This window comes from Tachysurus vachellii, chromosome 6 (assembly GCF_030014155.1).
Source record: "Tachysurus vachellii isolate PV-2020 chromosome 6, HZAU_Pvac_v1, whole genome shotgun sequence".
NCBI lineage: Eukaryota > Metazoa > Chordata > Actinopteri > Siluriformes > Bagridae > Tachysurus > Tachysurus vachellii.
In genome coordinates this window covers 26,256,959-26,284,458 of record NC_083465.1, presented here as the reverse complement: position 1 = coordinate 26,284,458, position 27,500 = coordinate 26,256,959, and the positions used below count along the sequence as shown (strand labels likewise).

At 45.0% G+C, this 27,500-nt stretch overlaps 1 protein-coding gene across 2 annotated transcripts in view; it reads left to right on the top strand.

The window, feature by feature from the left end:
- znf827 (zinc finger protein 827) overlaps window positions 1–27,500 on the top strand; it is a 99,009-nt gene that overhangs the window by 2,751 nt on the left and 68,758 nt on the right. The gene's annotated exons all lie outside the window — the stretch shown is intronic.

The window sequence follows — 27,500 nt, the reverse complement described above, 5'->3', positions numbered from 1 at the left end:
CTGCTTTCTCAGTGTTCATAAAACAGTAGGAGAGAACTACCCAGATGAGAGACTGCTTCCTCTAAGATCCTGCAGTATGGAGCCAGTGGGCACTGCGCTATCCCATAATGCAATGGGTCTGGCACAGGAAGAGCTGAGTGTTGGTGCTAGAGGTATTAAACATTGTTCTTTGTGGTTAAACCCAATTCGTTTAACAACACCTGAGTAAACTGTTAACCTGTTGAAGTTTTAAACAAGAAAATTCATACTACAGACATACTGATCAGTACATACCGTGTCAACGGTCGAGCAGTAGCTACTGAATGGAGTGCACTAGGTCCTGAATCAAAACTTTGGGTTCTGAATCGAATGCCGTAAATACTGAAGAGAATGCTGTAGGCACAAGATACAAGGTAAAATCATGGTAGGTACGGGATTGAGTGCAGTAGGATCTGAATTGAATGCAGTTGGTACTGAACTGATCACGGTAGGTAAAGAATTGAATGCAATCGGTCTTAAATTGTACGGAGTTGGTACTGAACTGATCGCGCTAGGTACTGAATCGATCCTGGTAGGTACTGAATAGAATGCAGTAGGCAAAATAATATTTAGGTCTTGAAATAAAATGTAGGTTCTGAATCAAATGCAGTTTGTACTGAATTGATTGTGGGAGGTCCAGAATTGAATGCAGTTAGTACTGAATTGAATGCAGTAGGTACTGAATCAATCATGGTAGGTACTGAATAGAATGCAGTAGGCACAAAATAATTTTAGGTCTTGAAATAAATTGTAGGTTCTGAAACGAATGCAGTTTGTACTGAATTGAATGCAGTAGGTACTGAACCAATCATGGTAGGTACTGAATCATTTGTGGTAAGTATTGAATTGATCGCAGTAGGCACAAAATAAAATGTAGTAGGTACTGAATCGAATGCAGTAGGTAATGAATCAATTGCAGTACTGAATTGATCGTTGTAGATACGGAATTGAGTGCAGTAAGATCTGTATTGAAATCAGTTGGTACTGAATCGATCATAGTAGGTACTGAATAGAATGCAGTAGGTGCAAAATAATATTTAGGGCTTGAAATAAAATGTAGGTTCTGAATCAAATGCATTTGGTAATGAATTGAATGCAGTAGGTACTGAATCAATCATGGTCGTTACTGAATCATTCATGGTAAGTATTGAATTGATCGCAGTAGGCACAAAATAAAATGTAGTAGGTACTGAATCGAATGCAGTAGGTTGTAAATCGGTCCTAAATTGAATGCAGTAGGTTCTAACACAGTATGCGATTTTGAATGCAGGCTTATTTTTCACAATTCTGACCTAAAACACCTTTAAGACCGTGAACCACAAGAAGACTGGTTTGGCAGACTGACTTCTTTGTTTGTTCTGAATGCTTCTTTGTTTTTAACCTCCTGTCAGTCATATAATAGCACTGTAAAGGGTCAGCACAGATTCAGAGGCCGGAGCCTCACCAACACGGACAGGAATGGGGCATGAGCTCAAGGAGTCATTGTAATCACTGCTACGTTGCTCTGATATTAGAGGAATTAAACCCTACAGGAGTTACAGGGAAAACCGTGCTACAGTACATGTTCACAGCACTTTTTAATACGGTGATTATTTTCCTGTAGCTGCACGACCTCGTGTGATTAACGACCTCCATCTTTCATGCATCTGAAATGTAAACACGCTTTCCGTACTGCAGCTCAAGTGACGTTACTGGAAACGTGACAAAAACCAAACCCGATTTCTCATCATCGTCTCGTATTTTTTTTAGCACTTTGTCTAGACAGCATTTGCTTTGCACTTCAAGTGTATTTCTCTATCTAGCAAACAAAAAAAAGGTCGTGAAATGATGCCGCCGACGTGATTGACAAGCTGTCAGAGAGCACGAACGTCCTCGACCGACTGACACGAGCCGCAGAAAGAGAGAGAATGGAGAAAATCAGGACTGAGAGAGAGAGAGAGAGCGTTGAGGGGGTTTGTTTTGGCCATGTGTTGCTGAAAGATTTACCACTTAAAATGTTGTTCTCTCTTCCTACAACTACAAAGGTAACTGTTCTAGTTGTCGCACATATAGTCTTAGAGTTACAGAAACCAGCATTCTGACTTTAATCTAACGCCAATTTTATTATTTTTCTGCAAGTTATCACTCATAAAATATGCCGAAAACCTCAACAAATCTTGTTTTTATTGAGTCATAAGTCAGTGGGCACATGGACCTAAAATGATGATTACGGACTAAACGGTGTAAAATGCCATGTTTTTACAGTTTACTGCATATTATTGCTCTTCAGGGCAGGTGGGGGAAGGGGGGATTCCCTGGAGGCAAAAAAAAAAACCCACTCGGTTTTGAATGTCACGTTACTGGAAACGTGAAAAAAATAAAATTTTGTTTTATTCTGAAACGTTCCACAGAAGCTTCGACACCAGAAATGTGACGATTAGGAACATTACATTTACAGCATTTGGCAGACGCCCTTATATCCAGAGAGACTCTCATTTTTATACAGCTGAGCAATTGAGGGTTAAGGGCCTTGCTCAGGGGCCCAACAGTGGCAGCTTGGTGGACTTGGGATCGAACTCACAACCTTCTGATTGGTAGCCCGACACCTTAACCACTAGGCTACCACATGCCCTTGTTGAACATGGTTTGTGTACGTTTACTTATGTAAGCGACGCAGTAACGTGTCCCTCGATTAATCGGGTTGGAATCATACAACTAACAACGAGTTACTGAGATTTCGGGTTACTTTATTTCACTTGGACGCACCAGTTTAAGAAAATTGTGATTCAGAACGTCAGTAGAAATCAAGAGGAACGAGATTAAACATTCAATCAGGACCAAAAAGCACCAAGGAGGCGTCAGCGTGTGTCCGTGGTAGCTGACGCACCGCAGTGGCCGAGCCGCCTGGCTGGAAGCTTCAGCACACTAAACGTTTCACACTTTGGTCGTTATTTTGTTTTGCGCTTCACCTTTTATAAAGTTTCGTAGAAATTTCTGGATGCGAATCAGCGGCGCCATCAACACAATGCAGTTTGTGTGTGATCAGTATTTAGCAAACAAGAACAAAAAGGAAAATCAGTTTCTTAACAACATTTATAAATCTGGTGAGAAGTTTTTTTGTTTGTTTTTTTTTTCATTTGGTTTGGCTGTGAAAATACTTACACAACGAAAGAGTTCCTGTTACACGAGTTAGAATAAAGTCACACACACTGCATTGTTCCTTGCTGATGGCTTGGCACCATTTTTTATTACATGTAGACACTTTTATCCAAATCTACTTACAGTTTATCTTGTTTTGTATTTTGTTTGTTTTGTTTTGTTTTGTTTAGTTTTTTGACCAATTTAGGGTTAGGGCCTTGCTCAGGTGCCCAGTTTTGTCAGCTAGGTGGACGTCGGTGGATTCAAAGTCACAATCTTCCTAATGAAAGCTACTACAGCCCCAATGACCCATAATGAAATAGACTAGATAGAATAGAAGTCTTTATTTTGTCACATATTACAGTACAGTGAAATACTTCCTCCACATATCTTTGGAGGTTGGGGTCAGAGCACAAGGCCAGGTATGATACAGCACCCCTGGAGCAGAGAGGGTTAAGGGCCTTGCTCAAGGGCCCAACAGTGGCAGCTATAACGATTCTCTCTAACGAGAAATCGAGGCGACGGCGGCGAGGAAAAACTCCCTGAGATGATATGATGAAGAAACCTTGAGTGGAACCAGGCATTCTTCAGGATGCACGAATGCACTTTTTACTCCTAGAAGCTAAGTCTAAGGACACCGAGATACACACTGAAGGTCCTAAACAAAGGATACAACAGGACTTACAGTAAATCAGTGTCCAGTGTCTAGAGCAGGGGTCGGCAACCTTAAACACTCAAAGGGCCATTTGGACCCGTTTCCCCCAGAAAAAAGACACGGGGAACCACAAGACCCATTTGACATCTAAAAGGAAGAGAACACTACATATATCATTTTATAGAAAAAACTGTAGTGTGTTCCATTTATGAAATCAATGAACTGCTACCGAGTAAACGAAATTTTATTTCTGCAGGCAAACAAAAATATTTTGAACAGTTTGAACTAACCTTAACAAAAAAGACGCTGGGTTGAAGGTTACGTTCAATGTCTAATTGAGTCCTCTTCGTATTCATGACATCAAAATGTTCACTTGCCGGCTGCAGCAAACCAAAAATGCGTCTGCTTCTGTGTCGGATTTCGCAAGTCGGCAGTTATGACGCATATTTCGAGCGGCAAACAAATTAAACACGGTTTAGTTTAATGTAACAAGAGCATCATAATCTTAGAATTTAGAATTACATTGTTTAAAAAACGAACTAACTAAAATAAAATAAATTTAAATTCAATATTTATTTTCCAAATCTACAGGGAGCCGCAGCAGAGGGACGAAAAAGCCACTTGCGGCTCCGGAGCCACGGGTTGCCGACCCCGATCTAGATTATGAACGTTAGAAGCTATCAGCTCAATTTAAACACTACACCCTGTTTTGTAGAAGACGTCTCCCGACCGAGGGAAAACGACCCGAATCAAACACGTGTAATGTAGCGGCGCTAGCTTTAGCAGGATACACCAAATTTTTGAAACGGTGAAAATGAAATCACACAACACTCGTACATTAACTTGTTCACCTGAGTATTGAATAGTAGACCTACAGTGTGAACGCACTACTCACACGATCTGGGACACCACCATAGTCTATGTTTATCACCCCCCCCCCCCAATTGGCAATTGAAGTGCTATAGAAGCTCACAGCTTAATCTGCAACTCTGAGCCGACTCTATGAGGCTTTGACGTCAGCGCGGAGTCTAATGCCAGTTTGGTACGTTTACGAGTGCACGAAGAACATCTTGCGACACTTGAGCCGTCCACTAAACACCATAGCGTCCAGAGATTCGATGAAGCAGTACAGAGAGAAAGAGAGAGAGAGTCCCAGCTGTCGGTGTTCCTCATTAAAACATTAGAACATCAGATGTTAAGCTCTGATACTCGGCTCTCTCGCTCAGAATATTCTAGCACTGGGTTCAGGTTCGAGCTTCCCACCTCGTCTGGCATCGTTCGCTCGAAGCCTGACCGAGGAAGCAGGTTGTTAATGGTGACGCCAACGCTCCGCTCACTGGGTTCCCACAATGCCTTGGGGGGGGGCCGTAGCATCGGCGGCGTCCGTTAGGGAACTCCTTGGAGCAGAGAGCTTATTTTTCAACAAATAAACTTCTTCAGCTTCCTCACAAGTGCCTTAAAGCACAAAGGACTTGTGTATAAACTCCCAGTCAGAAACGCAGGAGAGGAGAAGAACAGCTACGAGTGATGACCGGAGAAGCAGAGCGGAGGTGGAAACTCTGAAAAACCGACGCAAGCGATATGACCAGATATTAATATCACACGTATTCAGAGAGAGGATCGTGAGCAACGTTACCATTTACCATCACTTCTTTTTTTCTGTCTTTTTATTTAATAATCGTATTTAACATTAGACCTGAACACTAGGATGATATTAAGATTTTTGATTCATTGTTTTGAAAAATGATTCATAAAATTATAATAAATTAATAACAAAAACGAACTTTTACATAAAAAAAGCAACACCACTGTTTTAATGCCAGTTTGTTGGAAATCGCTCACTCTTGCTCTCTCTCTCACTCTCTCTCTCGCGCTCTCTCTCTCTCTCTCTTGCACTCTCACTCTATCTCGCTCTCTCTCTCGCACTCTCTCTTTCTTGCACTCTCTCTATCTTGTTCTCTCTCTTGTACTCTCTCTCTCTCCCTCTCTCTCGCTCGCTCACTCTCTCGCTCCCTTGCTATCTCTCTCTTGCACTCTCTCTCTCTCTCGCTCTCTCTCTTGCGCTCTCACTCTCTCTCGCACTCTCTCTCGTGCTCTCACTCTCCCACTCTCTCTCTCTCTCTCGCTCTCTCTCTCGCTCTCTCGCTCTTTTTCTCTCTAACCATCTAGCTACATAAAGCATGAGGTAGATCTTCCCTATCAGACGATTCCTCTTGCGAATGCCCTTCTACCTCGTCGCCGATCTCCTCCACTCTCAAATTAGGTCTCACAAAGGTTTCTTTCGATCTCAGTAAACGACCGTGCACACACACACACACACACACACACGTTCTTCTCAGTGTCACGCGCAAAGTGTGCAAGAGGGCATCGAGGCCAAGGTGAGGTCATGCAGCCCTCTATGTTCATAGTTAAATATAAAACCTTCAGCTCAAGGGCCAAGTCGAATCCCTCCAGGACCAAAACTCGTCGGCTTTCACAACCTCGGCGCGTATTAATGTCAGATAATTCATTCCCTTTGATCTCACGCAGAGGTCAAAGTTCACCAAGCTTCAGTAGTCAACGAAGAGTCTTAAATGTGTAGCGTTTATTAAGATTTTTCTGAAAGCTCTGCACCAAGCCACAGAGGTTGAATGAAGTTAGTACTTTCTCTCTCTCTCTCTCTCTCTCTCTCTCTCTCTCTCTCTACTGTTCTTTGTCTCAGTTGAAGGCCTCCATTTTGTGGAAAACCGCAGCCCGTATCATTCTTACACCCTGACCTTTGCCATCAGCTAAAATGTCTCCCTATGGGTAGAGCGCTACCCTTCTCCTGTGCCCTTAGCAGCTTCCAGAATATCTGCATTTTGCAAATGGAGGAACCGGCAGAGCGTTACAGGGATGCTATATTATTACTGAACTGACGGCAGAGTGGAGTGTGTGTGTGTGTGTGTGAGAGAGAGAGTGTGTGAGTGAGTAGCTCTGTACCTTACTGTAATGGTGGGTCACTGGCGCTCTTCCACTCCTCTATGATTATAATGACCTTGGCTGGGGTAGGGCTCGAAAACATTGGATTAAGAGGAGAGGAAAATGAGGGGAGGTTTCCATTTCGCTCTTGGCATCCGATTTGTTGGGAATATCTGCCAAGAAACCCCCCGTCCTCTTTCTTCTCCTCCTCCACCGCCTCTTTCTCCTCCTCGTTCTCCACCACTAGCTCCTTTTTTTTTTTTATCCCTCTGTTCCTTCCACCAAACTGATCTCTCTCTTACTTCCCTCTCTCTCTCTCTCTCTCTCTCTCTCTTTCTGTCTCTGTCTTTCACCATGTCTCTCTCCCAGTTCAGCTCAAGCGAGTAATGATACACAGGCTTTCACTTAGAAAAGAATTAAAGGGCAAATGCAAAAAAAGAAAGAAAAAAAAAAGAAAAGAAAAGGTGGACGCTGTCCTCTCCCGAACGGGTACACGCACGCAGGCAGGAGAGCCTGAGCACAGCCAACCAGAACGTTTAGATTAATCTGGCGCGCTCGGACCGCCTGGCTTTCATCAAAGGTATAGTCTTAAAGGCTCCACTCTGACTCGTAATTAAATAGAGAGGCGAGCCGTACGGCGGAGGGAGAAAAAAAACGGCTTGTCAGAACGCATTAATACCGACTTCATACAGCAACTCGGCAAAACGACTAGCATTCGGTTTGCTGCATCGGACTAACGAACGATTCGAGGGCTTTGGCAGAGGTCGGGAATAGACCGAGCACCTTTAACAGCCCAGAAAAAGTTCTGATAGAGGATCGAGGACCTCGATCTTAAACCTGACGTCCTCATAGTGAGAGAAACTTTTATGTACGTGATGATTTTTAATATAATTTAATATGTGTAGAATAAAACTCTTGGGGGGGGTTTCACCGTGTTTTTATTCACTGAAGAACGTCAGGTTGTCCTTTTTAGGTGTTCACTCCTTTTTCCACTTGCCTTATAGCAGCTATAAATAGTTCTGATGTTAATCCGAATAAAAACATGAAGAATCCTAACGCAGATTGTCATGTCACTTTGTAACCTCTGACTGTGACAAAGCCCCGACACTGGAGACTCCTTCCATATGGCAAAGATTCCTTTAGATTATTCGCCGTGTGACGATTGAACACAAGACGTTCCATTCCCTAGACTCCTGTACTCTCTCTGTAGCGTCTCCGTCTCACCGCCGATCAGCTCGCCGAGCCCCTCTACCACCTCACATCTGTTCTCGCTTCTTTTGCTTACAGTGGAACAGTTTTCCATGTTTGTGTAAGTCGGGGCCTTGAGAGTATTTTAGGCTGGGAGCACGGTCAGTTAAACGTTTTTGCGCGGGCTGAAAGACAGGAAGCAGCGAGACGACGCATTATAGAAACCACTTGACAGAACGAAGACGCCTTGAATAGCTTAAATAACGCTCAGAAAACAGGAATCCGGCAAGAGTCGTCCAACCACCTCGCCATCAAAGCCGAGTCAGCGCGGCCGCGCGGTCACATTATCTCAAGATTTAACGCAACAGACCGACGTTTAACACGGAACAAAAAACAAGCCCCACACACACACACACAGACCACCAAAGGCTAGCTTAGTACCCGAACGGGGGAACGGTTTTGTCGTAGTCCTTTGGACTTGTGCGGAAAGAGTAATAATATCTCACAGGGCTTGTGCTGGCACAGCTTCATAAAAAACACCGAGCGAGCGAGAGGAGAGAGCTGGAGGGCCTGGAGGTGCTTTCCTCTGTTGTTGTACCACACAGGCACGTCCAGGCCCTGCGGTATGGCCTTTAACAGGACGCTAACGCTAACCAGTGACCCCATCCGACCAAGAAAGACAAGGGACATGATTTATTAGTGAGCTCTTCTGTGGCCATCTTCGAGGAGAATTAAGAGCATGGCAGAAAGAGAGAAAGAAAGAGAGAGAGAGAGAAAGAAAAGAGAGAGAGAGAGTGCTGTTGCTTCAGGATTGTTACTCTGTGACAGCATGTGCTTCCTGTCCAACCTGGACAACTTAATGGATTTACAGCAGTGTGGCCTAGAGCCTTTCTGTTTTTCTCCTCTGCCTTTAACACTTTGAAATGGCCTCCAGGTGGTGAGCTTTACATGTCACCTGTAGTAAAAAAATAAAATAAATAAATACATATTTTTTTTCTCTTCTCCTCATCCACTAGCACATGTAATACTACATCAAGCAGCAGGTTTAAAAAAGCGACGTTGTCAGCTTCGAGTCGTTCACGTCCCGAACAGCACCAACACGTCCAGTGACATCAAGCGGCGCTTCTTTTTTTAATTTCCAATCCGATTGCAGCTTGGAAGCTAGTGTGAATATTCGTGACTGAAGACATGGTAACGGTAGCACAGGTGGAATTAAGTATCTTTGAAGTCATTTGCAAGCCGCTGGTTTAACAGCATTCCAAAGCTTTGTGGCACGAGCAACCCAATCATTACACATCCCATCCAGATGGTTAGCTACCTGGTGCTACGTGGCCCAATCATAACACATCCCAACCAGATGGTTAGCTACCTGGTGCCACGTGGCCCAATCATAACACATCCCAACCAGATGGTTAGCTACCTGGTGCTACGTGGCCCAATCATAACACATCCCAACCAGATGGTTAGCTACATGGTGCTACGTGGCCCAATCATAACACATCCCAACCAGATGGTTAGCTACCTGGTGCCACGTGGCCCAATCATAACACATCCCAACCAGATGGTTAGCTACCTGGTGCTACGTGGCCCAATCATAACACATCCCAACCAGATGGTTAGCTACCTGGTGCTATGTGGCCCAATCATAACACATCCCAACCAGATGGTTAGCTACCTGGTGCTACGTGGCCCAATCATAACACATCCCAACCAGATGGTTACTACATGGTGCTACGTGGCCCAATCATAACACATCCCAACCAGATGGTTACTACCTGGTGCTACGTGGCCCAATCATAACGCATCCCATCCAGATGGTTAGCTACATGGTGCTACGTGGTACCTGCGATCTCTCTGGACCTGTTCCTCCCCAACAGTGCTGATATTTCTGTACAGTTCTGTTTTTTTACTGGTAGTTCATTACACTGAAATTCTCTGAATACATTGAATACACTAACTACTGGCTGTCAATCAACCGCTTTATGTGTTGGCATGGCAACACGTACGACTCTCTCTCCAGCCGCGGCTTCTTTTTAGTTCATTTCTTCATATCATGTCTGACAAGTGAGTTACTCTGTGCTTACTGCTGAATGAGCATCATCCACACACGAGAAAATCTAGGACTCCATCAGTGCCGTGGAATAAAAGTCCTGATCGTTTGTTCGTCTGTTCAGACACGTTCAAGCCAGTCGACTACAAAACACTCTTCCAGTGCGACACTTCCAGCAGGCGTCTTGTCCTGAAACCCCGATCCTGTCCAGTCGTAATAATAATAACCCTGCGCTAACATAATCGGTCTTTAGTCTCTGGCCTCGGGTGCAGACTCAGCATACAGTAGGTGATGTAAACCACAGCAACCCCATTTTAATAAATAGACTTTCAACTCATCCATCATTCTGTGTCGAAATATTAAAAAAACAAAAAAAAAGCTACCGTGCTCATGAAGTGCTTTTCTTTTGTCTCGTCTCCAACACCATTTACATCTGCAACATTTAGCACATGGCCTAGAATGAAGTGCTTTCAAAAAAACATCCTCAAAAAAAAAAAAAATTATGCTCACAGACATCATGGTCTTGGTAATAAGCAAATAAAAGGAGATTTATACCAAGACCCTAAAGACGAACACATGATTTCTGTATGCGTGTGTAGAAATGAATAAAATCCCTTAAACAGATGATTATTGTTTATTTTACGTTTTAATGAAGAATTGATTTTTGATCACATGTGATGATTCCTCTTTTCCGTCAGGACAATGAAAGAAAACTTTCTCACGCAAATATTTAAAAAAAAAAAAATTTTTTTTTGGAAGTATGTGTTAAAGTGAGTGCCTCAGATTTCCCACGACAGACATAATTAATTTTTTATTTATTTATTTATTTTTTTAATCACCTCGAAGACACTCTATTGTCTTCACGCTCACTCTCACTCAGGTTCCCCCTTGCACACGCTCCTGCGAACGATTTCCCAAACATTTTATTGGTATAACACGAATATAAGAAAACCCTCAGATGCCCCTTTTCCACCAAAAAGAACCAGGTGCTGGTTCAGAGCTAGTGTTGGTGCTGGTTCAAAGTTGGTTCCACTGGCGAACCTTCTAAGAACCGGTTTGCCTTTCCACCGGCTAGAGAGCCGTCACAGAGCCGAGTCTGACGTCACTGTATACGTGTCACGTTACACAGCAATGTTAGCACAGCAGCGGCAACCACAAACACAACAACAATGGTGGATGTTGCTTTACTGTTAATGCTCATGGCTTTGTGAACCTACATTAACATCCAAACACGGGCAAATCCAACGTGTACGTGCAGCTCCATGTAATCTGTATAAACGGAGGTTGTTATCGAGAAAGTACATAACGTTATTTTATCATTAACACAGAATAAAGTTAGCCTTAGCATGTAGCTACCTACTATCATGTGTGCTGATAATGTATCATATTGCGGTAAAATAAAAGTGTATTAAACATTAGTATACTTAAGGTACATTATCAAATGCGCTAACAGTAGCCCTGCCCACAGCCCCGCCCACAGCCCTTAACACAAGCGGTTCTTAAGTCTAGACCACAACGTTTTGGTGCTACTTAAGAACCACTTTTCCTGGTTCAGAGCCGGTGCTTTGGCTGTCGAAAAAGAAAGAACTGGTTCTAAATTAGGCTCCGAACCAGCACTCAAACTGCCTCAGTGGAAAAGGGGCAAGAGACGCCTAAGAGCTGCTCACCGAGATTTGTGGAGCATCAGAGCTCCGTCCCAAACGCAACAATTCACATCTAGCGTTGTGTAAACAACACACAAAACACGGGTCCAGAGACGGACTACAGGGAACTGCTGATGAATGATGATTAAGACCAGAGCTTGTTCTGAAAAATATACAGATACTGCTGAATATACAGAATTTACAGATATTGAGTGTATCGTTTGTAAGAAGATAACGCTTGCTCTAAGACTCGTGTAATTTCTTCTTTCTGTCATTCGATACATGAGAGCAATGATAAAAATAGCACTTTGTAATTACATTGCTGCACATTATACAATATATTATGTTACACATGATTGTTTTTATATAACTGGGAGCTTCTTTTCCTCACCGTGGGGATTTCCCCAGCAAAACGGATCTCAGGCGCGAGCGTGGAAAGTCTCCGCCGTCCAACACGAGCGCAAGCAGAGGCACGTTAATGAGTTTAACGAGCGCGTTAGCAGCTCGGCTCCCAGCCCTTTTTCCTGAGCCACAGCCCGTTTACGACCGACAAGATTAAAAGCGCCAGCGGCGAAAACGGACACTGAGAGCCGGCACGTTTCAAGGGAGTCGATATATCAAGCGGCGAGATCCGAAGCGTTTGGCCACCTCACAAAAAAGCTTGTCAGTGTTATGTCCGTGATGTGGACACGGTGTCAGAGAGAGAGAGAGAGAGAGAGGCGTCGTCGTCACAGTTGTCGAGTTTAATTTACAGCTTTAAAACTGCAGGTGTTCACCTAGGAAAAAAAAACCCACAGACGGGCCCCGTCCTTCTCGCAGGCCACTTCTTGGCATTTCTGCATTTCCGTGCCCTTGATACCCGACGCTGGCATTCTGTAGTTTCGATCTACAAGGACAGGACTGGATTAATGGCCTCAGCTACACGGTTCCACAAAATGTTCAGAATACTTTGCGATGCTACACAACCGTCTGCAGATGCAAATAACCGATTCAACAGGAATATTTGTAATTAATTACAACTAAAAGATTCATACCATGATTATGATTGACAGAAGGGTTTCCCTGGCAACGTAAAATAAAAATACCAGTGTTAGAAGGGCATGTTTTTTTTTTACATGAAAGTCTTGAGGATTGTAATGTTGTTATACTTTTCATTCATTCATTCATCTTCTACCGCTTATCCGAACTACCTCGGGTCACAGGGAGCCTCAGGTGTCATCGAGCATCAAGGCAGGATACACCCTGGACAGACACTCATTCACACACTACGGACAATTTTCCAGAGATGCCAATCAACCTACCATGCATGTCTTTGGACCGGGGGAGGAAACCGGAGTACCTGGAGGAAACCCCCGTGGCACGGGGAGAACATGCAAACTCTACACACACAAGGTGGAGGCGGGAATCGAACCCCCAACCCTGGAGGTGTGAGGAGAACGTGCTAACCACTAAGCTGCCTGTTATTTTAAATTGACATGGCGGATACCTGCTGTTACCTCTGCCTCGGGTTCTAGGCGTTGAACGTCGTCTTCCGCGTGAAACGGAGCTAAACCTTTCACTGTACCACACACAGTGCTACAAATACACATTTGTATTACCATAGTATTACTCATTGAGTTCATTTATTGATAAAAATATACCCTCGGTCAGCTGCCCCAACAGGTTCCGCTATAATAGTTGCCTGGGTTACGTATGTATGTGTGGGGCGGAGCTATCAAAACAGGGGTGACACCCATTTGGGTTGGGGCGTGTTTGTTTTGGTGAATTCAAATGTCAACATTGGCTATCAAACTTCGTGAACCCCACCTTTAATACGCACCTGCTTAATAAACAGGAAGTCCCACCCACTTCGAACTGGAAAACCAAGACCCACTTTTTACTATTGATTACATTAGGAATTTATTATTTGGCTCGAGGGGAAAGATGAACTGATGTAAGATCACGTATACAGTTGCCATCGGAACGCATTACTCCGAGTATAACTTTGGAAAATAAACTAAAACAACAACAGCGTTATTTATTTTCCAGTCAGCAGATGACTTTTCCGCTGCCGTGCCGGGGAAATCGGAATTTTTGGAATTTCGTGCTAAAGAGATGATTCAATAAAAAGAGAGAACGAGAGAACTTTAGTCGAATTCTTTGGGGTGACGCGAATGCACTGTTGTCGCGAATGCAGTAAAAACCAGTAATAAATTGTTTAAAGGACGTAGAGGGAAGAGGTCACGGTGAGGTCAAACCAAGCTATGGCTGTGAAGAAGAAGCAGCCTTTATTTTGTCACATGCATTACAGCACAGTGAAGTTCTTCCTTCACATATCCCAGCTTTGGAGGTTGGGGTCAGAGCACAGGGTCAGACATGATACAGCACCACTGGAGCATTAAGGGTTAAGGGCCTTGCTCAGGGGCCCAACAGCAGCAGGTTGAAACCCCAATCCTCCACCCAGAGCCTTAACCACTTGAGCCGTCGATTTTATCCTGTTAATGTCGTAATAGCTTCTTTAAATATTAAAATCAGCTCCAGACATTTCACAGTTGCTCATCACATCACATCGTGACACACGAATCAGGATGAACAGATAACCGTGTGCTTGTAGATTACATAGAGTCCATGTTTTGCAGTGCAGTGTTACAGAGGTTTATCGAGGGCTGCTGCAGGTTTGGTTTCACTTCCAAAAACCGTTTCTGTACAACTAGAAGTAAAATAAAGTTTTGTTTTCCAATGCTACTTTCAGATACATTTCCAGCTTTCAGCAGACCCTTCGATCCAGAGCCGCTTACATTTAATCATCGAGGAAGTGCCTTGACCAAAGGTGGACCTGAGATTCAAACTCACAACCTTCTGATCAGTAGTCCAACATCTTAACCACTAGGCTAGCACTTCTTACCTTGTGTTGCCTGTATTGTAAGATGCTGTAGGTTCTCCTCAAGAGCACCGTACAGCCACATCACTGTCGTTGAGGGTAGACAATAGTTGCGTCCCAAACCACACACTGTACACTTTGTACTCTAGCATCTAGTGTATGAATGTTAGAAAAGTGCACGTCATCTTAAATTGAACACTTTTTTTTTGGAATTGCACACGCACAACTATTTATAGCGCATGAAAATGCGATATGGGACACGACTGACGTACACTAAGATCATTTAGGGACATGTGCTATGTTAGTGACAGAGAAATACTAATGTATGAGTCGTTTCATCCAATCTGGCAACCTATTTTCTATTTTCTCTACAATCAATCATCCTTCAGGTTTGTTCCTAATTGTATAGGTTTGTCTTGTGCATAACTCAAATAAAATGCTTATGTAATGTTATGGGGAGCGTTCAGGGGGAAAAGAGGAAGTCAGTTTATAAAAGGGAATCTCTCTCTCTATCTGTCTATCTCTCTCGCTCTCTCTGTCTATCTCTCTCGCTCTCTCTCCTCTCTCTCTCTGTCTCTCTCTCTCTCTCTCTATCTCTCTCGCTCTCTCTGTCTATCTCTCTCGCTCTCTCTCCTCTCTGACTCTGTCTATCTCTCTCCCTCTCTGTCTGTCTCGCTCTCTCTCTCTCTCTCTTCTATCTCTGTCTGTCTCTCTCACTCTCTCTCTCTCTCCGTCTCTCTGTCTGTCTGTCTCTCTCACTCTCTCTCCTCTCTCTCTATTTCTCTTTCTCTCTCTGTCTCTCTCTCTGTCTGTCTCTCTCGCTCTCTCTCTGTCTGTCTGTCTCTCTGTCTGTCTCTCTCTCTCTCTCTCGCTCTCTCTCTCTCTCTGTCTGTCTGTCTCTCTCACTCTCTCTCTCTCTCTCTCTGTCTATCTCTCGCTCTCTCTCCTCTCTTACTATGTCTATCTCTCTCTCTGTCTGTCTCTCTCTCTCTTTCTCTCTCTCTCTCTCTCTCTCTCTCTCTCTCTCTCACACACACACACACTCTCTCACTCTCTCCTCTCTCTGTCTGTCTGTCTCTCTCACTCTCTCTCTCCGTCTCTCTGTCTGTCTGTCTCTCTCACTCTCTCTCCTCTCTCTCTATTTCTTTCTCTGTCTCTCTCTCTCTCTGTCTGTCTCTCTCACTCTCTCTCTCTGTCTGTCTGTCTTTCTGTCTCTCTCACTCTCTCTCTCTCTTTCTCTCTCTCCCTGAAATAAAACAAGCTCTTGTTTTTAAAAAAAAAAAAAAGGACGAAAAAAACCCATCGCCGAGATGCTCATCTCTCTCTAACTGCCCCGCTTTCAGTCCTCCGTCTCTTACAGCTCCAACTTCCTGAAAAGATTAGTGTGCCTAAGACCTTTGCGCACAACCGTAGGTGTTATGAAAGTGAAGAGAAACAAAAGCAGAAGAGATCATGTTTAGTAAGTAGGCAGATATTTCACACTGATGCACACCGTGAGCGAGACGTTTTAGGAGAAAAAAAACACTGTTGCTCTTTTTTTTTTTCTTCTTCAAGTATGCTGACCTGCATGGTTATTTTTCTTTCTTTCTTTCTTTCTTTCTTTCTGGTAAAAGACGTGATGGATTGAAAATTAGTGCAATAAGGGTAAAAAATGGTGCATCCCTGACAGACCAGTTTCTGTCACTGACTCACTTCATTTTGTTTATTTCCTGCTAATCGTCAAGAAATTAGACACGGAGTAGATGTTTAGAAGACAGTTTATTTTCCAGGAGAAGGTCCAGGTGAATTTGTGTTATATCTGATCGGTTCGAAAGGATTTTGTTCTCCAGACGTGCGAGTTAACTCTTTACCCCACAGCACAGAAGATGGAGTTTGCTCCTGTTTTGTTGTGTCCACATTGATCATCGAACGTCTTTGTCATGTCTCACTACACAGTGGTGGTTATGAAGCTCTGATGAAATTAAACACTCAGGACTTCTGTAGTTGACAGTAAATCCGGGGCAGTTTAAGCGGTTAAGGTTCTGGCTGCCACTTTTGGGCCCTTGAGTAGGGCCCTTAACCCTCTCTGCCTCAGGGGTGCTGTATCACGGCTGACCCTGTGCCCTGACCCCAAACTCCAAAGGTTGGGATGTGTGAAGAAAGAATTTCTCTGTGCTGTAGTGTGTTTAGCAACTCAACACTCAGCTAGATCAGTGTGTGTACAGTATTATATCATGTGAACACATCTAAGCTCCTGAGAGCTGCATAACTTTTGAGACTCAAAACTCGTGTCGTGTGTGTCGTGCGTGTCGGCGTCTGTGTGTGTCTGTGTGCGTGTCTGTGCGTGCGTGTCTGTGCGTGCGTGTGTCTGTGCGTGTGTCTGTGCGTGTGTCTGCGTGCGTGTCTGTGCGTGCGTGTCTGTGTGTGTGTGTATCTGTGTGTGTGTCTGTTTGTGTGTATCTGTGTGTGTGTGTATCTGTGTGTGTGTCTGTGTGTGTGTCTGTGTGTGTGTGTGCGCACGTGTTTTATTTGATTTTTTTTTTCTTTTTTTTTCTTTTGCAAGTAGTTGGTTTTGCAGATTTTCTCAAAACCTGGCAACTCTGCACACCAATCTAAAGCTTATTCAGAGACATAATTTTTATTTTTTATCTGCTTATACGCCGCTGTGTTTAAACCGATCGGGATCAGAACGCAGTCATTGTTTCAGTTCGTACTTCTCTCATGCTGATCAAACACAGAAGCGCTTTGAGAAACGCATCATATCCAGACTCTCGATTCAAATCGGATTGGAAGGAATTGAGTTTTGTGACGGAACTGACGGCTGTGGTGAAGTTTGCATAGCGCATCTGTGGATGTTGTGGGGAGGTGCAGCGATATGATGTAGCAATAATACCCTACATATCCTTTTTTTTATTTATTCTTTATGGGAATTCTGTCATCTTCACTTTTATTACACACACTCGTTCCTCATGAGCACCAAGTGAACAGTTCAGGAGCTTCTGAAGAAAAGGTTCTTCAGCTTCTGAATACTTCCAGAGAGCCATGTTGATGCTGCTAATCCTCCCTGACACCTGATCGGTGTACAGCTGTGTTTGTGTGTTTCGGGCCAAGCGACTCGTCCTGCCTCAGCTCCATGGCACACGGCACTGGAAGTCTCTGTGACACCAGTCTGCCTTTTTTTTCCCTCCAGTGAGGATGTTTCGTTGCGACTCGAGCTCAAACGCAGCCTTCGATTTGAGTGATGCCTCAATTCAGCTTCGAGGTCAACATGAAATGTCAGCCTTCTCCTCCTGCCAAAGGCACAGCCACGGTTGTCATAGTGATCATTACTCTACTTTTTCCCCCCCCTGCTTTTTTTTTTTTTTTTTCCTAATGATTTGTCGAGGGGCTAGTGCAGCATGAATTTGACACACCTGGCTCTATCTCACACACACACACACGCACACACACACACAGATAAAAAAAAAAGGATGGAGTCGAATACAGGAGACGAAAATAACTTGCACTCCAGCGTCTTGCTTCGGCGTCTTTTTTTTAAGATATATATATATATATATATATATATATATATATATATTTTTTTTTTTGTGAGTTCAACGCCGTTATCTGGCTTACGTGTCCTTCGGGCTCGGTGAAAGCTGAGATGGGTATCGACGTGACAGTGAGAACAATGCGATGTAACCATGGGCTGAACTGGCCACCGTTTAACATGGAGATTGAAAAAGGAATCAGCGCAATGTCCTCCTGGACCTGCATGTAAATGAGAGGAGTATCTCTCTCTCTCTCTCTCTCTCTCTCTCTCTCTCTCGGTCTCCCTCCCCAGTCCTTTCTCTGTGATGCTCGAGAAGCCGCCCTCACTCTTTCCTGATTAGTGTCCCTCGCTTTGAGTGACAGGCTCGCATCCAGGAAGCTACTGCCTCGGGCTGCACTGCCAGCTGCTGTCAAACCAATATCACTATTTATGTATAAAAAAAGAAGAAGAAGAAGAAGATGCCTTCTTTTTTCCAGTGTTCTACATCCCCTGCTCTCTCTCTCTCTCTCTCTCTCTCTCTCTCTCTCTCTCTCTCTCTCTCTCTGGGTGGCTGTAGTCTGGTTTGGTTAAGCATCAGTATTAGTAGGACGGAGTGAGATTTACAGTACCTAGACAGCTTCCCTGGCAGCGTCCCCCTGTCCCTGCCCGGGTAGGCGTCCACGGCGCCAGAGCAAATGCCCGTAGTGCCACGAGCGTCACAACACCTACTCCTACCAACCCCTGCTTCCTGTCCCTCCACTGCTCACACTGCTACTTTTATCTGCCTGGCACACGCACACACACACACACACACACACACACACACACACACACACTCGCCGCTCCGAGCCATCCTTCTGTTTCTATTTTGTTTGGGTTTTTTAGTGATTCATCTAAAAGCCTAATCCTCTCTCTCTTTCTCTCTCTCTATCCTTTCACGAGGCCCTGCACTCATCAGTTATAGCTCTAAAGGTAAATCTGAGATGATTAATTCTCAATTCGCCTTTTTTGTGCTTGTGTGTGTGTGTGGTCTCTAAAAGCAGAGGTGGAGGGGGGGGAATTGAAACGGATGAGCGAAAGGGCGCTTCATCTGCAAAGAGGAATTTCAGAAATCTCCAGGCCAAAGGCGCCTCGTTCTCTTCCAAGAGTACTTTCACCTCTGGCACGGAGCCGGACGTGCCCGCAGAGCGCCGAGGCCATGCTGAAAATACGCAGATGGTAACATGTAGCACACCTCGGAACGACACGGCCGCCATTATATATAGCAAGAGCCGTGCTGCGAGCGAGGGCCGCGGTCCAGCGCCGTGGAAATGGAGATACGGCTGCTTTACATTTCGTGTGGAATTTGTCAACGGCTAGAGCTCAAACCTGGAACACGGACTCATGCACTAAGCAGAAATTGCAGCTGGAGGAATATTTGTATAGCACTGTTAAAAAAAATGTGTCACTAAGGTGGAGCTTTCCAGCACTTTTCCACCATGCAGTCAAAACAAACAGAACTACTTCAATCTGCCCAGGAAAGAGTGAAGAGGCTGGTTAAGGATTAAAAACAAGACTCCAATAATCTGTTAGTGGCAGTAAAGAAGCCACCAATATTTTCCTCTTTATCACAACGCCACCGACGGCCGCTTCTCCTGTACATTGAAATTGTCGTTCGGCGTATTTTCAGATCCTTGCTGGAACTCAGAGCTGAAAATAAGATCCAGTTGCTCAATCCCAGCCTCTAGGACGTGTTCATATGACCGCGTGATCACGTGACCACGGTTGTTCCATCCCAGAGGAAACGTGGGGAAAAACGGATTACCGTCGTCCCACCGATGAACTATTTTATATTAATACAGTAATCCCTCGCCACTTCGCGGTTCGAGTTTCGCGGCCTCAGTGCAACGTGATTTTTTTTTTCATTATTCATCGAAATTATTCATCGAAAAATAAAAATAACAACGGTTTCCCAGGATGCCAGACAAAGAGAGAAACTCTCTCAGAGGCTTTGTACATACCCACGGGCACTCAGACAAGGCACGTGATTGGCTCTCGGCGCGAGATCTGAGCTGATTGGCTGCGCATCATCGCATCCTCTCCCAGCTTCTTCCCTTGTTGTACTGTATCTCGCCACTCTCGATTACAATGCCCTTACAATGCCTCCTATGTGCCGTGCAAAAGATTCCACTAGTGAGCCCAAGAGGAAGAGGAAGATTATGACCATAATTGAAAAGGTCAAACTAAGGTTTTATAATTAAATAGATTTAAGTAAAATATATATATACATATTTTAAACATTCTGGTACCCACACACACATATATGGAAATTCCTAGGGTGGGCACTCCTACTTCGCGGATTTTCACCTATCGCGAGGGGTTCCGGTCCCCATTAACCGTGATAAACGAGGGATCACTGTATATATTTTAAAAACGGAACAGCTCTGTAAAACACGTACAGTATAATTTGTATCGTGACGACCCTCAATCAGAACAAACCCAAAACGTGTGTGTCAGACGTTTTATTTACCAAGTATTACAACACCAGTAGTCTTTAACAAACCGAAGAGCCGGATTTTCCTGCTGGATACGATTCCACTCACTTTTGTCTTTTGTCTGGAGCGATTTAAAGCTCCCTGCTGCAGCACGACTCGTATTCGTTTTCACCAATCTGGACTCTCATGAGACAGAGCTGATTGTGCGAGTTCCCCAATTAACAGGATCCCCTCCCTCCTGCTGGGCGCCGTTAGTCACTCGAGACAGCGTGAGACCCGACTGTGTGTGTGTGTGTGTGTGTGTGTGTGAGTGATTCCCGCCATTTTCTCGACCGTGTGCTAATAAGGCGGCGCTGACCGCCAGGCGCACTAATTAACATAGCTGACGGCCACGGCACCACCCAGCTTGGACATTCATTACCACCCACCACTTCTTAACTGCCCCCATCACTGAACCTGCCCTCTCACCCTTCACTCTCCTCGTTCTCTTGCTGTAAGGGTACTCACTCCCAGCATGCACCGGGGTGCCAGGAAATGGCTGCCGATAGGATGCCAATTAGTTTGGATTTTTACCACCAGAGCGCCACTCCAGCGTCCGAGTCTCAGACGAACATGGCGAGCACACACTTCCACCTTCTTCTTGCGTCCAACACAATTTGATATAGTCATGAGAGATCCAGGCGAGAGCCTTCAGCTTTGATATATTTGGTATGTTTTTTTTTTTGTTTTTTTTCTGTGTGTGTGTATTGCGTTGTGTTGTGTGTGTTGCATAAGCATTTTGTTGCTAGCGTATGTGGAAATTGTACTAGCATGGTGTAAACTGTGAATCCATGGTAACTGGGAGTAAGCCGAAGATAGCTAGAGATTAGCAGAGTACGCTTTGTGCGAGCTAGCGAGGAAGTTGTAGAGCAAAACGGTGTCGCACAGCCGGGCAAAGCGCGGGGACGGAGACAAGCCGCACTTTGCTGTACAACATTGTGAACGAGACGTGCAGAGCAGAGCGTACACGCTCGTCTGTTTGCGCTGGAGTCAATGCAGTTGGACCCTCGCTTCTACTGCAAGCCAGTGTGAGAGCGGAATATTGATGGCTGCGCCCTAGTTTAATCGACTAATGGCCTCTGTGGCTGCTTTTCACTCGGCTGAAGCGGCCTGCCCTCGGTTTTCCACCTCCCTCCACCCCCATCTCGTGCCCTCTCCACGACCTCGGGTCAGCCGGGCCGATTTTTATGGCCCGCTGAGTGCAGAATAGCCGCAGTATGTCAGTAGACAACCTCACACAAGTCACGTGACCCTGGGAGGAAAAACCAGCAGCATCATCTCCTCTTTTCTCCTCCTCTTCTTCCTCTTTCTTCTCCTTTACTCTCCTCATCAGTTCACACTTACAAAGACAGCGATTTCCATTCAGAACATTCTCTACCGGAGGCGCTGTGTTCTCCAGTTAAATGTGCAAGAAGTAAGATTAGGACTCTGGGGTGGATCTGACGTTTGAACAAATTAAGCCCCACCCCCAAGAGCTACACTGCCCCCTTGTGTTCGTGAAGCCCCGCCCCCTCTGAGGCATGAGGCAGAATATTCTACTGAAGCCTAAAAAACGATTGAGAGAGCGTCCCTCTGTTTGGTGTAGACTCATTTATTTATCCCTTGGTGCAGGATTCAACTTCAACTTCAAATTCCAGTAATATTTAAAGTAATTTGCACTTTTAACTTACCACAAACATAAAAAGGTCAGCTGTCCCTCCTGAAGGTTCTTTGTTCCTCTTTAAACCATTTTCTTATAATGTTGTCGAGCAGCAAATACGTGTTTAGTGTTTGAGCTTCGAGGCAAAACACTAGACTTATTTTTTTTAATGGAACGTGTTGCTGTGTTTGATTGAACTCAGTGTGAAGTCTGAATTCAGAACTGTTTTAAAGGGTAGAAGTGCTGTCTGTTGCGAGCGTGAAGTGCGAGCAGCCATGTTGATTTGTCGTCACTTTCTGAACTCAGGGCTGAAGAGACCTTCCTGATTTTGTATGTAGGAAAGGCATCGTTGTTGTTGTTGTTTTCTAGTCTGAGGTCAGAAATTCCAAGCTGGTGAAGTGATACGTTTTATTACACTCGCTTTTTTTTTTAATAACGCAACGACATCCGCAGTCAGCAGTCGAACGGCTTTAAGTTCATTTGCGGCATTTTTCAGACACTCTTATTCAGAGCTACTCTCATTTTATACAACTGAGCAATTGAGAGTTATGGCCCTTGTTCAAGGGTACAACAGTGGCAGCTTGGTGGACCTGGGTTTGAACTCATAACCTTCTGAGCTGTAATCCATCTATAAGGGGATGTTTCTCGACTTCAGAGGCAGTACTCGGTATCCGTCACACGTCCTGGATTGCGGGTAGGAATACGCGATGACCATGTAGAGATTTTCACATGTTGGGAGGCGGAGCGTTTGTAAATATCGGAAATACTCGTAAATATTTACTGTTTGTCTGGGATTTTTATAATTACACTTTTGCATGTTTTTCTGTGTGTATTAATGCAATTTAATTTGATTTGTATAGAGTTTTTAACCATGGCGGTTGTCTCAAAGCAGCTTTATAGAACATGTGAAATATAGTACAAAAAGATCACGATTAATATTAGACTTATATTTAAATGTGTTTGTATTTATCTCTAATGAACAAGTCTGAGGTGACTGAGGTGACTGTGATGAGGAAAAACTCTCTTAGATGGAAAAGGAAGAAACCTTGAGAGGAACCAGACTCAAAAGTGAACCTCATCCTCATTTGGGTGACACTAAAGAGTGTGATTATAAACAACAGAGTTGTTATGAATAATGTCCTTATTTCAGTCAGATACAGTCTGATGATTGTGTAATGATGAGGAGGTTGTTGTCCATAAATACCACATGGAGTTGGTATCTTCCCACTGAATGCTCAGCTGGAGCTGGTACATCTCTTGGTGTCTCAAGATCCTTACAGGGTTGACCTCTTCTCACTGAAGGTCCAAAACCTTCATGATGCAAACACATCCGGAGCTGGTACAATCTCTGGATGCGTCGAGACGGTATTAATGATCATTAGACATGACAGATATAAGATAACGGACATGTTTGGTGTAACAGGAACATGGTACGGTGTAGAACACTAGAGCTGTGCTGGGACTGGGAACATGGGAATGTGCTGTCACAAGAGCGGAAATTCACACCGCAATGTCCCACTACTCTGAAAGCTGCGATTTTGTAGAGTTGATATGATTTAGGTTTTTTTTTTGGTTTTTTTGTTGTTGTTTTTTTCCCAACGACTCAGAAGGGTCACGGGTTCGATTCTGGCCGTCGGCTAGCAGCTCTGTACCCTTGAGCTAGGCGCTTAACCCCGAGTCGCTCCAGGTGGACTGTTCCTGCAAGTTGTGTAATGCCATGGCTTTGGAAGAGAGTGAGAGTCTGAGGAGAGTGTAAACAGGAGGCGAGCGACGGCTAGCGCGAGGTCACAGTGAGCGCAGAAGCAGCAGGAGCAGGCTGGAGGGAAAGCAGCACTGAGCTGCAGAGACAGGAGTCAGGATGCAGAAATTCATCCTAACTGCTGCTGGTATTCGGCCTGGACATCTACAAGACCGCCATCTTCCAGCTTCTCGTGTAGCTGGGGGTCAGAAATCATTGTGAGAGAGACGGAAGGTTCGGTGTTATTAGTAGTGTTATTTATCATGGGACGTTTTCTGAGGGGAAAAAGAAGGAAAGAACCTGCAAAAAAAAAAAACGTTTTACTGTCCAATCAGGTTCTTTCCTCTTACTGAGTTTATTTTGTTCAGGCTGATAGAGAGAGTGGGTGTGTGTGTGGGTGTGGGTGTGTGTGAGTGTGGGGGGGGATGTGTGGGTGGATGTGTGGGGGTGGGGGTGTGTGTGTGTCACTTGTTGCTGTTACCAGATTCAGGAACTGGTGTAGCAAATAAAGTGTGAGCTGTCGCTCTGGCGTTAGTGAGACTGGGAGAGAGACAAAAGGGGCAAGGGCAGACAGCGTGAGAAACGGACAGCAGAGGAGTGAGAGAGGCGGGGGAGAAAGAGAGAGAGTGCAGATGACAGAAAGAGTCTAGTGAGGGAGAGAGCAAGAAGGAAGTGGAGGGAGAGGGAGGGAAAGAATGAGATGGAGGGAGAGAGACAGTGAACATGAAAAGAAGGACAACAGGAAAGAGAAAGCAGCTTTAAGTAGAAGTAGAGAGATAGAGGGAGTGGGCACGAGAATGACGAGGGCAGTGAGAGGAAGAAAGAAGGAGAGTGAGGGACAGAGACGGGGAGAGCGAATGCTTGTGATAGAGGGGGAAAAAACGAGCAAGTGTGAGACAGTGAGGGAGAAAAAAGAGCAAGTGTGAAGGAGAGGGAGTTAGGGATAGAGAAAACAAAGGCGGAGAAACACAGAGAGATCATGAGGAGAGGTACAGTGAGGGACAGAGAGAGACAGATAAGCGGGTAGAGAGAGAGAGATTGAGACTGATGGGTAGAGAGGGACAGGTAGGTGCAGAGGCACACAGGTAAGTAGAGCGAGAGACAGGTAGGTAGAGTGAGACAGATGTAAGTAGAGAGAGACAGGCATGTAGGTAGAGTGACAGACAGGTAGAGAGAGACAGATGGGTAGAGACAGACAGACTGGAAGGTAGAGCGAGACAGACAGGTATGTAGAGAGACAGACAGGTAGGTAGAGGCAGATAGTTAGAGAGACAGACGGGTAGGTAGTGTGAGACAGACAGGTAGGTAGGTAGAGAGAGACAGACAGGTAGGTAGGTAGCGAGAGACAGGCAGGTAGGTAGGTAGCGTGAGACAGGCAGGTAGGTAGGTAGCGTGAGACAGGCAGGTAGGTAGGTAGCGTGAGACAGACAGACAGGTAGGTAGCGTGAGACAGACAGGTAGGTAGGTAGCGTGAGACAGGCAGGTAGGTAGGTAGCGTGAGACAGGCAGGTAGGTAGGTAGCGTGAGACAGACAGGTAGGTAGCGTGAGACAGACAGGTAGGTAGCGTGAGACAGACAGGTAGGTAGAGAGAGACAGACAGGTAGGTAGCGTGAGACAAGCAGGTAGGTAGGTAGCGTGAGACAGACAGGTAGGTAGGTAGCGTCAGACAGGTAGGTAGGTAGCGTCAGACAGGTAGGTAGGTAGCGTCAGACAGGTAGGTAGGTAGCCTGAGACAGACAGACAGGTAGGTAGCGTGAGACAGACAGGTAGGTAGGTAGCGTGAGACAGACAGACAGGTAGGTAGCATGAGACAGACAGGTAGGTAGGTAGCGTGAGACAGACAGGTAGGTAGCGTGAGACAGACAGGTAGGTAGCGTGAGACAGACAGGTAGGTAGCGTGAGACAGACAGGTAGGTAGCGTGAGACAGACAGGTAGGTAGCGTGAGACAGACAGGTAGGTAGCTGGCTGTTTGAGATAAAGCCATGCAGAAGTGAAGCTGAAGTCATGACCTTGAGAAATGTCACACTGCCCACAGAGAGAGAGAGACTGGGTAGGGGTGCTGTGGTGTGTAACGCTGCTTAGCATAACACACCATAGCAGCTCGTTTGGGCTTTGTATCTTGTGTATCATGTGTGTGTGTGTGTGTGTGTGTGTGTGTGTGTGTGTGTGTGTGTGTGTGTGTGTGTATTTCTGCATCTGAGACCTTGGGTCAGCAATCTAGCCATTTCTCTCTAACCACATTAGGGCCATTAGTGGCCGTCCTCGCCGCTGTCACACGGAAGCAGGTCACGCGTGGTGAACTCAAGCAACGCTGAGGTGATCTTCAGCTCCACGCCACTCGTCAACATCAAAACACACACACACACACACACGTTTACGCAGCGATGATCCGTCTTAAACACACTTGCCCTCTTCCGCTCTCGGTATCAGAATGACGAGCTTTGTGAGACTCCATGTTTGTACACACAGCCACTGTCGTAAAACTCTCGTGTCTTGTGTTAGCAGCGGAATGTTGCGCTGGAGTGTGATAAAAGTGTGTGTGTGTGTGTGTGTGTAAAATGTGCCACTTGGTGCAGTACAGTATAAATAAATACTGGAAACATTATAGCACCACGTGTCAGTTCGCATTCTCACACACTATTATAGATTATTATTGATTTTATTACGGGTTTTGGCTACGACAACAGAAAGATTTCAACCGAACCAGAGCTCTGTTGTTTCACCTCTCGTCTAGTATTCACCTCATGAAAGGACGGAGACGCGTCGAAATCTGGTTCGACGTACAAACTTATAGAAGTTAACCATTTTGATCAGCGCAGGTCAAGAGTTCAAGGCAGCTCTTCTCACTCACCCTTCCTCCTCCACTCAGCCGTGCCAGCCACATGCGCGTAGACTGTCGATCCTGGCGGGTCGCCGGGGGCAACGTCGCATGGCAACGAATTTGCTGGGTTTTTTTTTTTTTTTCTCCTGTAAACAGAGAAGAATTCGCAGGGCTTATGTCGAGGTCGGAGAGGTGAGGGAGGCCGCGACGCGGCGGACACCGCGCTCAAACGAATCTCGCTTTTCCTTTTTGTTACAGATCATATTCCAGTGTCAGAGGTGCACTGACCTTTTGTGCTGCCACAGCTTTTTATTATCTGTCTGCCCCTGCCGAGGAGGTGCCATTTAAATCGGTTAACGTAACCGTAAACTCTGACGGGAGGAGGGAGGGGGGGATGGGAGGCGTTGTGTGTGTTTTTCCAAAAAAAAAAAACAACAAACAAACAGAGAAAAGACTTCGGTGCTAAGTTTTGACGTGTTTCAGATCCACTGGCTGTTGTGTTTTCTTGACATGTTCTCGACAAGGTTTTGTTAATATGTATCAGGAATATTCACTTTCTTTTGTTCGCCCTTGTCTGGCAAGCTGTAATGTTTTGCTTATGAATATTGATACATGAAGTGTATATTAATGACCCTTGGTGACCTTAACCCTATCCTTATTGGCTCCCCGGTGGTATCTGCAGCCTCATGAATATTAATGCGGTTCTGTAACCTCCATTACCCTAATCTTTGCTGTCTAGCCTCCCTGAAGAGCCCGTCGCCATGGTAACCCCTTCACCAGGCTCCTTTAGACCCTGGGAAGAAAAAAAAAAAAAAAAAAAATGGTT